Here is a 12311-nt window from a genome sequence, read left to right as displayed (position 1 = left end):
ACAAATATGATTTAAATGTAGACCTTTGTAAGCAAAGGCCTTGAATTCATTTAGCTTCTACCTGCAGTTGAGCTTGCCTAGTAAAAAGTGACAGAAGAAGAGTGAAGAAAGTGTAAAGTCCCCAGGGGCTATTCGGAGAATGAATTTAATTACCATGTATGGAAGAAAGTACTGGAAAGAGTAACATCTCTGTCTATTTTAGCTATTTTTAAGTGATGTGTGACACACGCTAGGCACAGATACACCCACACACAGGTCGTTATCATCAGATGCACGTTTATTGTGAGTGTCCACAGAATTACAGCAGAACACCGTTTGACAGCGGTCGGTTTCCCCAGCTTCCTTTCCCTCCGCTCCTCTCCGCCTCACTATATAAAGGGAAGGAAAACCACCATCAGTCCAAACCGCCATCAGCTGTTCTTACCAGCACCGCCCCGTTGAGCCCACTGCACCACTCCTCCCCTGCAGCCGCGCGCCGGACCACACCTCCGCCACATGATGATTTACTGTAACTTACCGTATTTTCACGACCATAAGACGCACTGTGCTAAAAGGCGCAGTCTCAGTTATGTGTGCCATTACTGTATTTAACACACACATAAGGCGCACTGGATCATAGGGCGCATACAAGTACCGTATGCGTATTTAAAAAATAAAGCGGGAGCAAACCTGAGTTCGGTACCTCACTCACATTTTTATTACCAGTAATCGTCATCATCAACAACACACAAGCATACAAGTGTGCGTATTTAAAAATAAAGCAGGAGCAAAACAAAGTTTGGTACTCACATTTTTATCATCAATCAAACCCATCGAAGTCCTCATCCTCTGTGTCTGAATTGAACAGCTGCGCTAAATCTCCATCAAACATGCCAGGTTCACTTTCTTCACTGTCAGAGTCACTTTCCGTGCCGTGCGGCTCCTCGGAAATGATGCCGGCTTTTGCGAAAGCTCGAACAACAGTGCCAGCAGCCACGTTAGCACAAGCATCTACAATCCATTGGCAAATTGTGGCGTAACTCGCCCGGCGCTGCCTTCCACTCTTGGTGAAACTGTGGTCTCCATCGGTCATCCATCGCTGGATGTGTTTGTCGCCGATGTGTTTGCTGCAGTAGGAGCGGAAGATGGCCAGCTTTTCCTTATAATCCGGTGGAAGTTGCTGCGCTACCGTAGTCCTGGTCCGGATGGAAAAATGGCACCGTTTCATAAAAAGTGAAAGTGAAACTGCTTTTAGCCAAATGGTGACCGTCGAAACGCTTCTCCCGCTCGTTCTTTGCTCGATGATCGCCTTATGTCAGCTGCGTCTTCTTGACCTGTCGGAGCTTGTTTTCCAGCTTCCTCCACTTGCGAACCATCGATTCATTATTCTTAAATTCTCTCGCCGCTGCTCGATTTCCATGTTCCTCCGCGTAGCTGATGGCCTTCAGTTTAAACTGTGCTTCGTAAGCGTGTCTCTTTGCCATTTTCAGGGTTGTTAAAACAACGATGTCCTGCATAACGCACATACCTGTTCTTTTATACAGGTATGTGCAATAAAGTCAACGCACACACTTCACCCTTTAGCGTTCTCATGGTGTTCTCTACTACGTCCTCCTTACAACACACAGGGCGCACTGCGCTATAGGGCGCGCCGTACTTTTTGAAGAAAATCTAAGACTTTTAAGTGCGCCTTATGGTTGTGAAAATACGGTAAGCATAATTATGTACATTGCAGATGCAGAAGGGGCTGAACCCTGAGATGAATAAAACTATTCTGAATTGAGTTGTTTGGAGAAGATCTATGCTGATGAGTTGCAGTGTACATCTTCCCACACGTGTATTCAATAAATCATCATTTGACTGAACTCTTCTGGGCCAGTGTTGGTTTGTTCCTTGTGTGACCAAGTGGTCGGCGGGGTTATGAACAAAATAAATAAACTTGACAACGCCACCTAGGGGAATTACACCCCCAGGAAATATATTTAAGAAAAATAAATAAAAGGAATAAAAGAAGACCGCACAGATTCAAGGATGCACACTGAGGCAGGTTGGCTTCCAATATTAAAACAGTTTTATTTATAGAAATAAATAAAATATTATAAATAATATTTTATAAATAAAATATTAAAAGTCAAGATGTAGCGTCATTATTGACAGTGTCCTACAGTAAAAATAAACAATCGTGGAACTTGGACTTACCAGCAGCCGTGGAACCAAAAGAAAATCACACCAAAAGAATCACTGCAGACCACCCAGTGCTGTACAAAAGAAAGTGTGAAAACGACCCACCACCTGAGGTCCCAGGGCCACTGGCTCGTCCTCCTTCACTGAAATAAAACACAGAAAAGTATGTTAAAAGAATAAAAGGACACTGAGCGTCAGGCTCGCTACAAATCATAAAAAGACTAAAACACACTTTAATAACTTTAATAAAAGAAATCACACACACGCCCACACACACAGAGGAAAGGCTTATTCCCCACGGGTCAAACTACCACTCGTGCTGGTAATAATTATTCTCAGGCGTAGGCCGGTCTGGCTCCCCACCGGCTGAGACCGGCCACCCAGGCGATTTAGAGTCCCAGCACGACACTCGGGCAGAGAATCACTTCAGCCCGATCATAGAAGTGTGGGTACGAGCAACAGTCCAGGGTAAAATAGAACACCAGGCGAACCCAAAAAAAAGGTAAGCCTACTTAATAAAAACAAGATAAGACAAAACGAGACAAGACAGCAGACTCCACCAAGGAGGAGTTCACAACAGCAACTGAGAAGGCAGTCCACTCTTCCAATTTAGGTTGGACAATTTACCATGGAGAGGTGAGTACAGCAGTGAACCCTGAAACAGATAAATGTAACCTTAAACTCTTATAGCTATGAATGCTAATAAAAGTAGTTCTAACAGCTTACCCCAGGACCGGAGGCACTATACTCTCATTGGTGGAGATACCACGAACACCTCTCTCCGCAATGGCAGAATTAAACAGACTGCTGCGCTACAACAGGCCGGAAAAGGATATTAACACCAATTCCAGTATTCGGAGGGAATCCAAGGTTAAGCGAGAGCATACCTGTAGCTGTCGTATAATCGGCTCTTGCTGATCAGTCCGTCGCAGTACGCCAGCATTTACTGCTGTATCGTACCAGAAGCTCGGGAGGAATTAATCCAACAAGACATCGGCTTAGCTTTATACAGGCTAGCGCCACCCTGCAATCAATGTGCAGGTGGGTTCCCAATTAACCCGATCACCTGATACAAGGAGCGAGTGCAGTGGAAAGAGAGCGAGGGTGGTAGAGCGAGCGAGAGAGAGAGAGAATGAGAGAAGAAAAACAACGGAAGGCGAGTAGCCCATCTGGCTACACTTGCCTCAATATTTCGAATCGGGACACTACCAATACAGATCATTCACAGCTAGGCTAAAATAGAAGGATCTCAGTGATTGTGAAAACAGAGCTATTTAGGAGCAATAAGGCAGCGCAGCTAAAAGAGCCGAAGATCTCAAACACACTGAACACTCCTCACTCACTTAGAGAACCAACTTTCAGACTGATGACGCTGATGAGCTTCAAAGGTTTTCCAGCTCTCTTGATGACATGACACTCGTATGTTCCAGCATCATCTTGTCTCACATTCTTCAGAATCAAAGACACGTCTCCATCAGCTATCTGTCTGTCCTTCAGATCCACCTGGTTCTCAAAAGATGGATGCTGGTAATCTGGAACAAGTCATCCATGCTGATATAAAAGGACAAGTTCTTCATCTTCCAGTTCTGTTCTTCAGTTCTGCTCCACTCTACAACTATGACGATGTGAACTTGAGCTTGACATGTCAGAGTGACGTCCTGTCCAGACTCAGCTGTGATGATTTCGTGATCTGAAAGAGAGGAAACAACACAGCGCAGCGAGGTTAAAGGTCAAAGTAACACTGTTCACTTCTACAGCAGTCAATCAGAGTGATGATCAGACAGCACTAAACTGTACTTACACACAGAGAATTTTCAATAATATCACTTATCACAAAATTAATGTGTGCAGGCTCATGTTGCCTGCGCAAAAGAAGACGTCACACACAATCAAGGCTGGACTGGGACAAAAAATTGGCCCGGGCATTTTGACTAGAGACCGGCCCACCAGGATAAAGATTGAAAATTTGACGTCATTCAGTGTTAAACCGCAAAGGATTCTGGGAACTTGTGGCAAGAGGTACTAGCGCACGCAGGCTTTCAATTGAACTCAGTTACACAGCAATAAAAAGAAACACAAAAAATGGCAAGAAGCTGTTGTATTATTAACTTCAATAGTCGGTCGCATGACAGCCACGGCAAGCCGACGGGTAGAGAGATCGTTTTTTTTATCGGATTACATCGTTGAAGAGACATTTTTAAGCCATGTTTCCGAAGTAAGAGCCGACGGATGGTCTGGATATACCAAATATAACGTCCCAGAACACTCCAGCTCACATGTTAGTCTGCTCCAAGCATTCCCACAAAGGTCAGAGTTTTGTTGTAGTTAATGCATCATTTTTCTTAACATAATTGGTGATATAGGTTACAAGCAAGTCTGGCGCTGAACAGAAATTGTGGCGCTATGCTCCTTTGTTTATTGTGCATAAATAGTGAATTTTCCTGACACAATATTGCGTTTCGTTTCTGTTATTACCATGGTACATTGACAAAAACATATACTTTTATTCACAGGAGAAAACAGTTGTTTTGTATCACTAATTGTCCAGTGCGATTACAACATACAATATTATTGTCACTGCTACATTTCTGTAATGCTACCAGAAATTATTTCCACTACTAATTAATTACCGTTGAGCTCAAAGGTTATATTAATAAACGGTTAACGAATGTGTATTTATGACGACGATTTGTGAGACTGGTAAACTTACCTTTGTTCGTACGATGGTCTTTCGTTCTACACGGTGCATTTCAAGGTCCTGCACCCATCCGTCGGTAAACTGTACCTGGGCTTGTTGCAGTGACCTGAAGTTACTAAACTTCATGAGTGTATGCACTCACTCCAAGAACCGTGTAATTATAAATCTGAGCGTGGTGAAAGTTGGGCAGCACGCTAATGTCTTTTGTCCCTCTGTGTGCTCGTAAGGGTCTGACACTTTCACTCCTTTGATTTTTTCCTCGTATCTTTTCTTTGTCTTTTCGTCGAGTCTGTCTTTGTACGGACCGGCATTGTTCTCCTTTTGTTTTGTACATTCCTTTTTTGTGCGGCAAAGAAAAAACAAGAAGGTATTGGAACCGGAGAATGAACATTTTGCGGCGCTGCAAACGCTTGCATTTGATGCGGTACTTGGATTGTTTTGCCACGAGTTCCTGGCATGCAATGCGCGAAAATCACGTGATTGCTAAACAAGGGGGAGGGTGCATCCGGCCTCCTCGGCTGTAATTGGTCCAGCCAAGAGTCGATCATGACCAATTGACCAATCCAACACCTTTCATTATCTATACCCTTCCTAAAAAAAAAAAAAATCCATCGGCCCATAAAAACAAAATATCGCCAGCGGCCAGCAAATGCCCGGTATGCCCGATGGCCAATCCAGCTATGCACTCAATGCACTCTGTTTAGACCCAGACCAAACAATATTTCGTCTTGATGCATTCTCAATCATCCAGCAAAGTAAATCTCCGAAAGTTGAATCTGTTCATCTGGACGTAGCGTTTTGTGGGTTTTCTATAATGTTACATCATATTCTATAAGGATGTTATGTGTTTGTAGACTTTCTGCCCAGTTTGACCCATTTAGCAGAAGTCAGCATGTTTAAGGCTCTGATATCTATTCTGTATGACTTAAAGCAGTTATGACATGGTCTGATTTCCTCATCCAATAAAGGAATATTTAATATATCAGTCTACTCTTCATTCTATCAGAAACAGTTATCACAGCTCGTACATTTTCATTTTGCACATATATGTAAGCATTGAGCCAAATTTAGTAATGCCAACAAATGAACATTATTTGTCTCGTACATATAATACATCTATACATATTTATACACTGTAAAAGATTCTTGTCTTTGAGTGAAGATTTATGGTGATGGGAAATATAAATAACTGAAACTTGAATCTTTACTGAAGCTCAGTGTTTGACACAGAGTTCACTCACATGTGCTGTACTATGGAAGAAATATAGTATCATCAGAATTCAAGTATTTTTAGACATTGAATTTATGACACTGAATTTGTATCCTCCAAATTTCCCTGCAAAAATATTCACCTGCAAAAATTCACCTGCAAAAAATTCACCTGCAAAAATTCACCTGAAAAAAATTCACCTGCAAAAATTCGCCTGCAAAAATTCAACTGCAAAAGTGATGAACTTTAATGACCCAAGCCAGAGCAATCAGCACCAGATCGAGTCAAGTGGCTCTCAGCCAATTAAATTACGCTGTTTGATCACATGACACCGTTAGCCAGCAGTGTGTCTCCTAAAAGAGAGCTGTTTAAAGGTGAGTGATTAAGTTTTTCTCCTAAATAGAGATCATTACAGAATGCCTAGTCCTACTTAAAATCCTATTTATTTATTTTTTTATTTTTTTATCATCTACTCGAACTAAGGAAAACGTTTGACTAACTCAAAGACAATTTCCACGCCTCCCCTGCCTGTCTGCAGAGGCAGTTTTGAATTTAGGAGCAGCAAGATGGAAGCGGCAAACCCTGGCGATTCTCCGGTAAGTATATTGTTATTTATCTTCAAGTTTGTCTTTTGAAACGTTAATGTTATTTAAATCCGTTGCTCACGTATAAAGTACACAGACGGGGTCTTTGCTCAACTCGTCTGAGGCGTGTCTCACTAAGCGCTACATGCTAGCATCCTGCTAACCGAGCTACCATTTACATGCTGTGCTTTAGAAAATAGGATACTCGTTAAAAAAATACTCCGCAGATATTGATAGATAGACGAACACTGCAAATATAATGTTGGAAACGAGAACGGCCTTTGGTGAAGGGGTAAAATACACCATGAATAAAGCCATATAGTGAATTGGCTGTCATGGTTGCAGAACAGCCTGATTTAATGACAAGAATGGGGAAGAGTGAGGTGAAGTGAACCAAAGCCACAAAACACAGTCAGAAGAGGCGGCAAAAGGGCAGTGATCTGTCCGTCAGTATGAAGTTGGTGTGTGCTTTGGTGAACAAAAACTCCAGACCGGTAGCAGGAAGATGGGAGACTCGTGTTTCACTGGAATAGTGGTGAATTAAAACATCCTTTGTTGGGGACATTTCGGTGTAAATGCATCCATACAGGTGAGACAGAGGCAGACCAGACAGTGAAGAAAACAAGGCAAACATTAGAAATATTAAAACGGAAATATAGGATTAATATAACATACAATTTGGGAAAATGTAAGGAACGCAATGTAAATGATATTGTAAAGTCATTAAAACAGCATACTCTGATTAAAAGAAACATGTAATTGGGTAGGATAATAATGTTAAAAAAACATGTACAAGATGGGTATGTATACTTGTAGCCAGAATTTAACAACTATAAAGTTGTAGCATGTCAGTACCTTACCCCATCCATTATATCCACACTTTCAGAAAAGGATATGGTCAATATCTTTACAAATACTATCTAAACTTAAATGGGATATTCCCTCTGCTTCTTCTGCTTCTCGTATACACCCTCAGGGTTTGTGATCAGCCAGCGGCTGATATGATCATTAATCCTGTAAAATAATATTCTTTCGGTTTATGAATCTGTTTGCATGGATTTCTTAATCCGTTTCCACTGTTAGCAGAAGTTGTGCATGCAGTTTTGGTGTGCTGCTCTCCAAGACTACAAGCTGTGTTAAAGTTGGAAGTAACTGGCCGATGTTCCACTGTTGAAGATCAGCTGTGCCCATTTGTTGCACATTGTGGGTATGGAGAAGTTGAGGCCCTTGCAGGCTACCCACAATTTCCCCAAACTGAGCGATTATACATCTTGCTTCCATATTTGTATCTTGTGTCACTAAAAATACATTTTATTTTAGTTTTATACATTGATTAATGACCTGCAGAATCTCCTTATCATATAAGGTGATTCATAATTGTCACTTTATGCTTTCTCCATTTTGAAAGTGATTACATCCTTGCATTACATACTTTAGGTTCATTTTCTGCAGGCAGGTTTCTGACAGAACAGGCAGATTTACACTATAACCTGCAGCAATGGACACATAAAGAAATGAAAAATTACATGTATGTGCTAACTTTCTAAACACTGTTACATTTATGATTAAGTAGATAAAACATTTATGTCAGCCTTGGCTCATAGTTCATTTAAAGACAAGAACTTTGTGTGTGTTTCAGGTCCTGCACTCTCAAAGACTGAATGAACCTGCATTGCAGCCATGGGTCACTGTGAGCATCACAGGGAAGGTTGAAGCCGCCCGCTGCAGCTGTAAGGCCGGAGTCACGGAGACCTGCACCCACGTCACTGCTCTTCTGTTTAATGTAGAAGCAACAGTGTTGATCCGTGGCACAAGGACTGTTACAGATGAACCTGCATACTGGGTTTTGCTGGGTAATATGACCAAGATACAGCCAGAGGTTGGCCATAAGATGGACTTCTCCTCTTCAGCTGCCCAAAAAAAGGCTCTCAATCAAAACATAAACAGACCATCTGTAGTGACAGGTAAAAGGAGCCGTCCTCAAAACAGAAAAATCCCACCTGCTACTGTGGAGGAGTTGTCACTGCTATAATGCCATCATGTTTTATCTAGGGGTCTAGATTTATGCCTATAGTGTACTGCCGTGTAAATAATTTGCATTTACTGAATGAGTATCGCTGTTCAAAAATTAAATAAAGAAACAAACTAATTTTTGCCTTTTTTTTTTTATTAAAACCACTTCATAGAACATCACATCAGTTACAGTGTAGAATCCATGTCACTGGAGCATTTTGATTCAATAAACAGTAAAAAGGTGAGCTGTGAAGACCAAGGACAAGTGCAGTTCACAGGTTTTCTATCCAAGGAATCCCAGAAGATTGCATGGTGTCATTGCCCAGCAGTTGTTCGCAGGACATATGGACTCAACCGCAACAATCCCTCACACTGAGCAGCATGAAGTGACAGTGCAGAGGAAAAACTCCAGCAGAACCAGAACCCGGTTCAGTACCAGCAGCCATCTGGGTTTGGAGGAGAGAGACAGAGACACAGAACTACCAAAAGTATAATTTTTTATGTGATTGACTGCTGTTGTAATTCAAGCCCTGAGTGTAGAGCAGGTAAGATATAAAGTTGCATCCTAAATTCCATGCTCATGCAGAGTGTTTAGTTTATGACTTTTTCACCTGGTCATTTCTTGATGAACAGATGGTCTTTTAACAGTGGAACATCGGCCAGTTACTTCCAACTTTAACGCAGCTTGTAGTCTTGGAGAGCAGCACACCAAAACTGCATGCACAACTTCTGCTAACAGTGGAAACGGATTAAGAAATCCATGCAAACAGATTCATAAACCGAAAGAATATTTTACAGGATTAATGATCATATCAGCCGCTGGCTGATCACAAACCCTGAGGGTGTATACGAGAAGCAGAAGAAGCAGAGGGAATATCCAGTTTAAGTTTAGATAGTATTTGTAAAGATATTGACCATATCCTTTTCTGAAAGTGTGGATATAATGGATGGGGTAAGGTACTGACATGCTACAACTTTATAGTTGTTAAATTCTGGCTACAAGTATACATACCCATCTTGTACATGTTTTTTTAACATTATTATCCTACCCAATTACATGTTTCTTTTAATCAGAGTATGCTGTTTTAATGACTTTACAATATCATTTACATTGCGTTCCTTACATTTTCCCAAATTGTATGTTATATTAATCCTATATTTCCGTTTTAATATTTCTAATGTTTGCCTTGTTTTCTTCACTGTCTGGTCTGCCTCTGTCTCACCTGTATGGATGCATTTACACCGAAATGTCCCCAACAAAGGATGTTTTAATTCACCACTATTCCAGTGAAACACGAGTCTCCCATCTTCCTGCTACCGGTCTGGAGTTTTTGTTCACCAAAGCACACACCAACTTCATACTGACGGACAGATCACTGCCCTTTTGCCGCCTCTTCTGACTGTGTTTTGTGGCTTTGGTTCACTTCACCTCACTCTTCCCCATTCTTGTCATTAAATCAGGCTGTTCTGCAACCATGGCAGCCAATTCACTATATGGCTTTATTCATGGTGTATTTTACCCCTTCACCAAAGGCCGTTCTCGTTTCCAACATTATATTTGCAGTGTTCGTCTATCTATCAATATCTGCGGAGTATTTTTTTAACGAGTATCCTATTTTCTAAAGCACAGCATGTAAATGGTAGCTCGGTTAGCAGGATGCTAGCATGTAGCGCTTAGTGAGACACGCCTCAGACGAGTTGAGCAAAGACCCCGTCTGTGTACTTTATACGTGAGCAACGGATTTAAATAACATTAACGTTTCAAAAGACAAACTTGAAGATAAATAACAATATACTTACCGGAGAATCGCCAGGGTTTGCCGCTTCCATCTTGCTGCTCCTAAATTCAAAACTGCCTCTGCAGACAGGCAGGGGAGGCGTGGAAATTGTCTTTGAGTTAGTCAAACGTTTTCCTTAGTTCGAGTAGATGATAAAAAAAATAATAAAAATAAATGGGATTTTAAATAGGACTAGGCGTTCTGTAATGATCTCTATTTAGGAGAAAAACTTAATCACTCACCTTTAAACAGCTCTCTTTTAGGAGACACACTGCTGGCTAACGGTGTCATGTGATCAAACAGCGTAATTTAATTGGCTGAGAGCCACTCGACTCGATCTGGTGCTGATTGCTCTGGCTTGGGTCATTAAAGTTCATCACTTTTGCAGTTGAATTTTTGCAGGCGAATTTTTGCAGGTGAATTTTTTTCAGGTGAATTTTTGCAGATGAATTTTTTGCAGGTGAATTTTTTTCAGGTGAATTTTTGCAGGTGAATTTTTGCAGGTGAATATTTTTGCAGGGAAATTTGGAGGATAAAAAATCAGTGTCATAAATTCAATGTCTAAAAATACTTGAATTCTGATGATACTATATTTCTTCCATACTGTACCAGTGTACCTGCACATGTGATGTGACAATAAAAGTGAATTGTTTACGTGAATTGTTCAAGTTCACTGCTGTAATAACTAATAATGATTAATATAATAACTATAATATTGGCCATATTATATTTACACTGACTTTAGTCTCATGAACAACATAATTGTTATTTACTAGCTAATCTTAAAATGACTGTTCAGTACAGAAATGAAGCCCAACAATCATGTTTTACAGTCATGTGGTCTCAGCCTCAGATACTTATTAAATCACACAAAGCTCGTGTAGAAACAAACGAACAAATGAACAAAATATGTTCTCCTTCATTTCTCTCAAACAAAGCTGTATGAAACGTTTCCAGCGGTTAGTATCATGGTTGCTAGGCAACCTGGGCAGCGCGACGGAGATCGACCGGCATTTCACAAGCCTCGCACTTCCGGCCTTAGCGGTCTTTGAGTACGAGGCCCTTGTGGACCGTTAAGGCTGCGTACTTTAGGGCTGCAGAACCTGAATTGGGATACAGCCTAAGGCTGTTCCAATTCTCAGCACCGGTCCTCTCTTTCCCTGAGTCCTTAGCAAATCTCCTTCCCACGATGACGTTTCCAACGAGGGCAAGAAAAAGAGTTTAGGAAAAGGAGATAGGCGCTACATTTGAAATAACACCCCACATGGTTACGTTGGTCTGCTTAGTCACGTGACCGCACAGCAACAAATCACAGCAGAGCCGGAAAAGGAGGCGGAGCAAAGTGTGTGTGCAGGAGAGGAGTCGAGCAGAGAGAGCTGCTTTTTCATGAAACGGGAGTAAAGTAGTAAACTTACAGGAACATATACCACTGCCAACGTTGGGATTAATTTCTGCATCGATCTGCACACCCTTGTGTCCTGGATCGTAGCCGAGATCAGCGTGAACCACGTGGGTCTCTGCTCCCTGATCTGTTTCTTAAGACTTTCAGCTTCATCACGGAGTTTCTCTCGGTTTGTGGGCTCATATAAAGGTAATCACCGAGCCAACTTTAATGTGGGTTCAGTTTATGTTGTTGCTGTTAAGAATAATAGATTGCTTGGTATACACTGGAGTTAGACAGACTGTAGAGTTTGTGATTGTCTGCAACATTATAATCTGGCGGTTGCTATGGGGTAAGAATACATACAGAAAAATAGTCTTTGAATATGAACAAAGGGTGCAGGGCAGGAGAAGAGCCAACCCTCAGGACAGGAAGCCACGGGTACAAGCGTGGGGGAGGGCTGTCACTACCGAGAAGGGTCTGG

At 41.5% G+C, this 12311-nt stretch overlaps 1 protein-coding gene and 1 long non-coding RNA gene across 3 annotated transcripts in view; one reads left to right on the top strand and one right to left on the bottom strand.

Annotated features, from left to right (window-relative positions):
• Positions 1-1899: 1899 nt before the first annotated feature.
• LOC147334008 (uncharacterized) lies at positions 1900-3308 on the bottom strand. The gene is made up of 3 exons (XR_015128473.1): positions 3051-3308; positions 2890-2975; positions 1900-2306 (listed from the first exon to the last, which is right to left on the bottom strand). It is a non-coding gene; the product is annotated as an uncharacterized LOC147334008 (long non-coding RNA).
• Positions 3309-11783: 8475 nt separating this feature from the next.
• Positions 11784-12311, top strand: part of LOC147334006 (uncharacterized) — a 31193-nt gene continuing 30665 nt past the window's right edge. For both annotated transcript variants that reach the window (XR_015128404.1, XM_086286517.1), the window contains exon 1: positions 11784-12037. The gene's annotated coding sequence lies outside the window, so the exon portion shown is untranslated. The remainder of the gene's footprint in view (positions 12038-12311) is intronic.

This window comes from Aulonocara sp. 'chitande type north' Nkhata Bay, linkage group LG3 (assembly GCF_057382095.1).
Source record: "Aulonocara sp. 'chitande type north' Nkhata Bay isolate Kocher_YH1m ecotype deep benthic linkage group LG3, A_spYH_male_GT1.1, whole genome shotgun sequence".
NCBI classification, from domain to species: Eukaryota; Metazoa; Chordata; class Actinopteri; order Cichliformes; family Cichlidae; genus Aulonocara; species Aulonocara sp. 'chitande type north' Nkhata Bay.
This window is presented reverse-complemented; position numbering and strand designations above follow the sequence as displayed.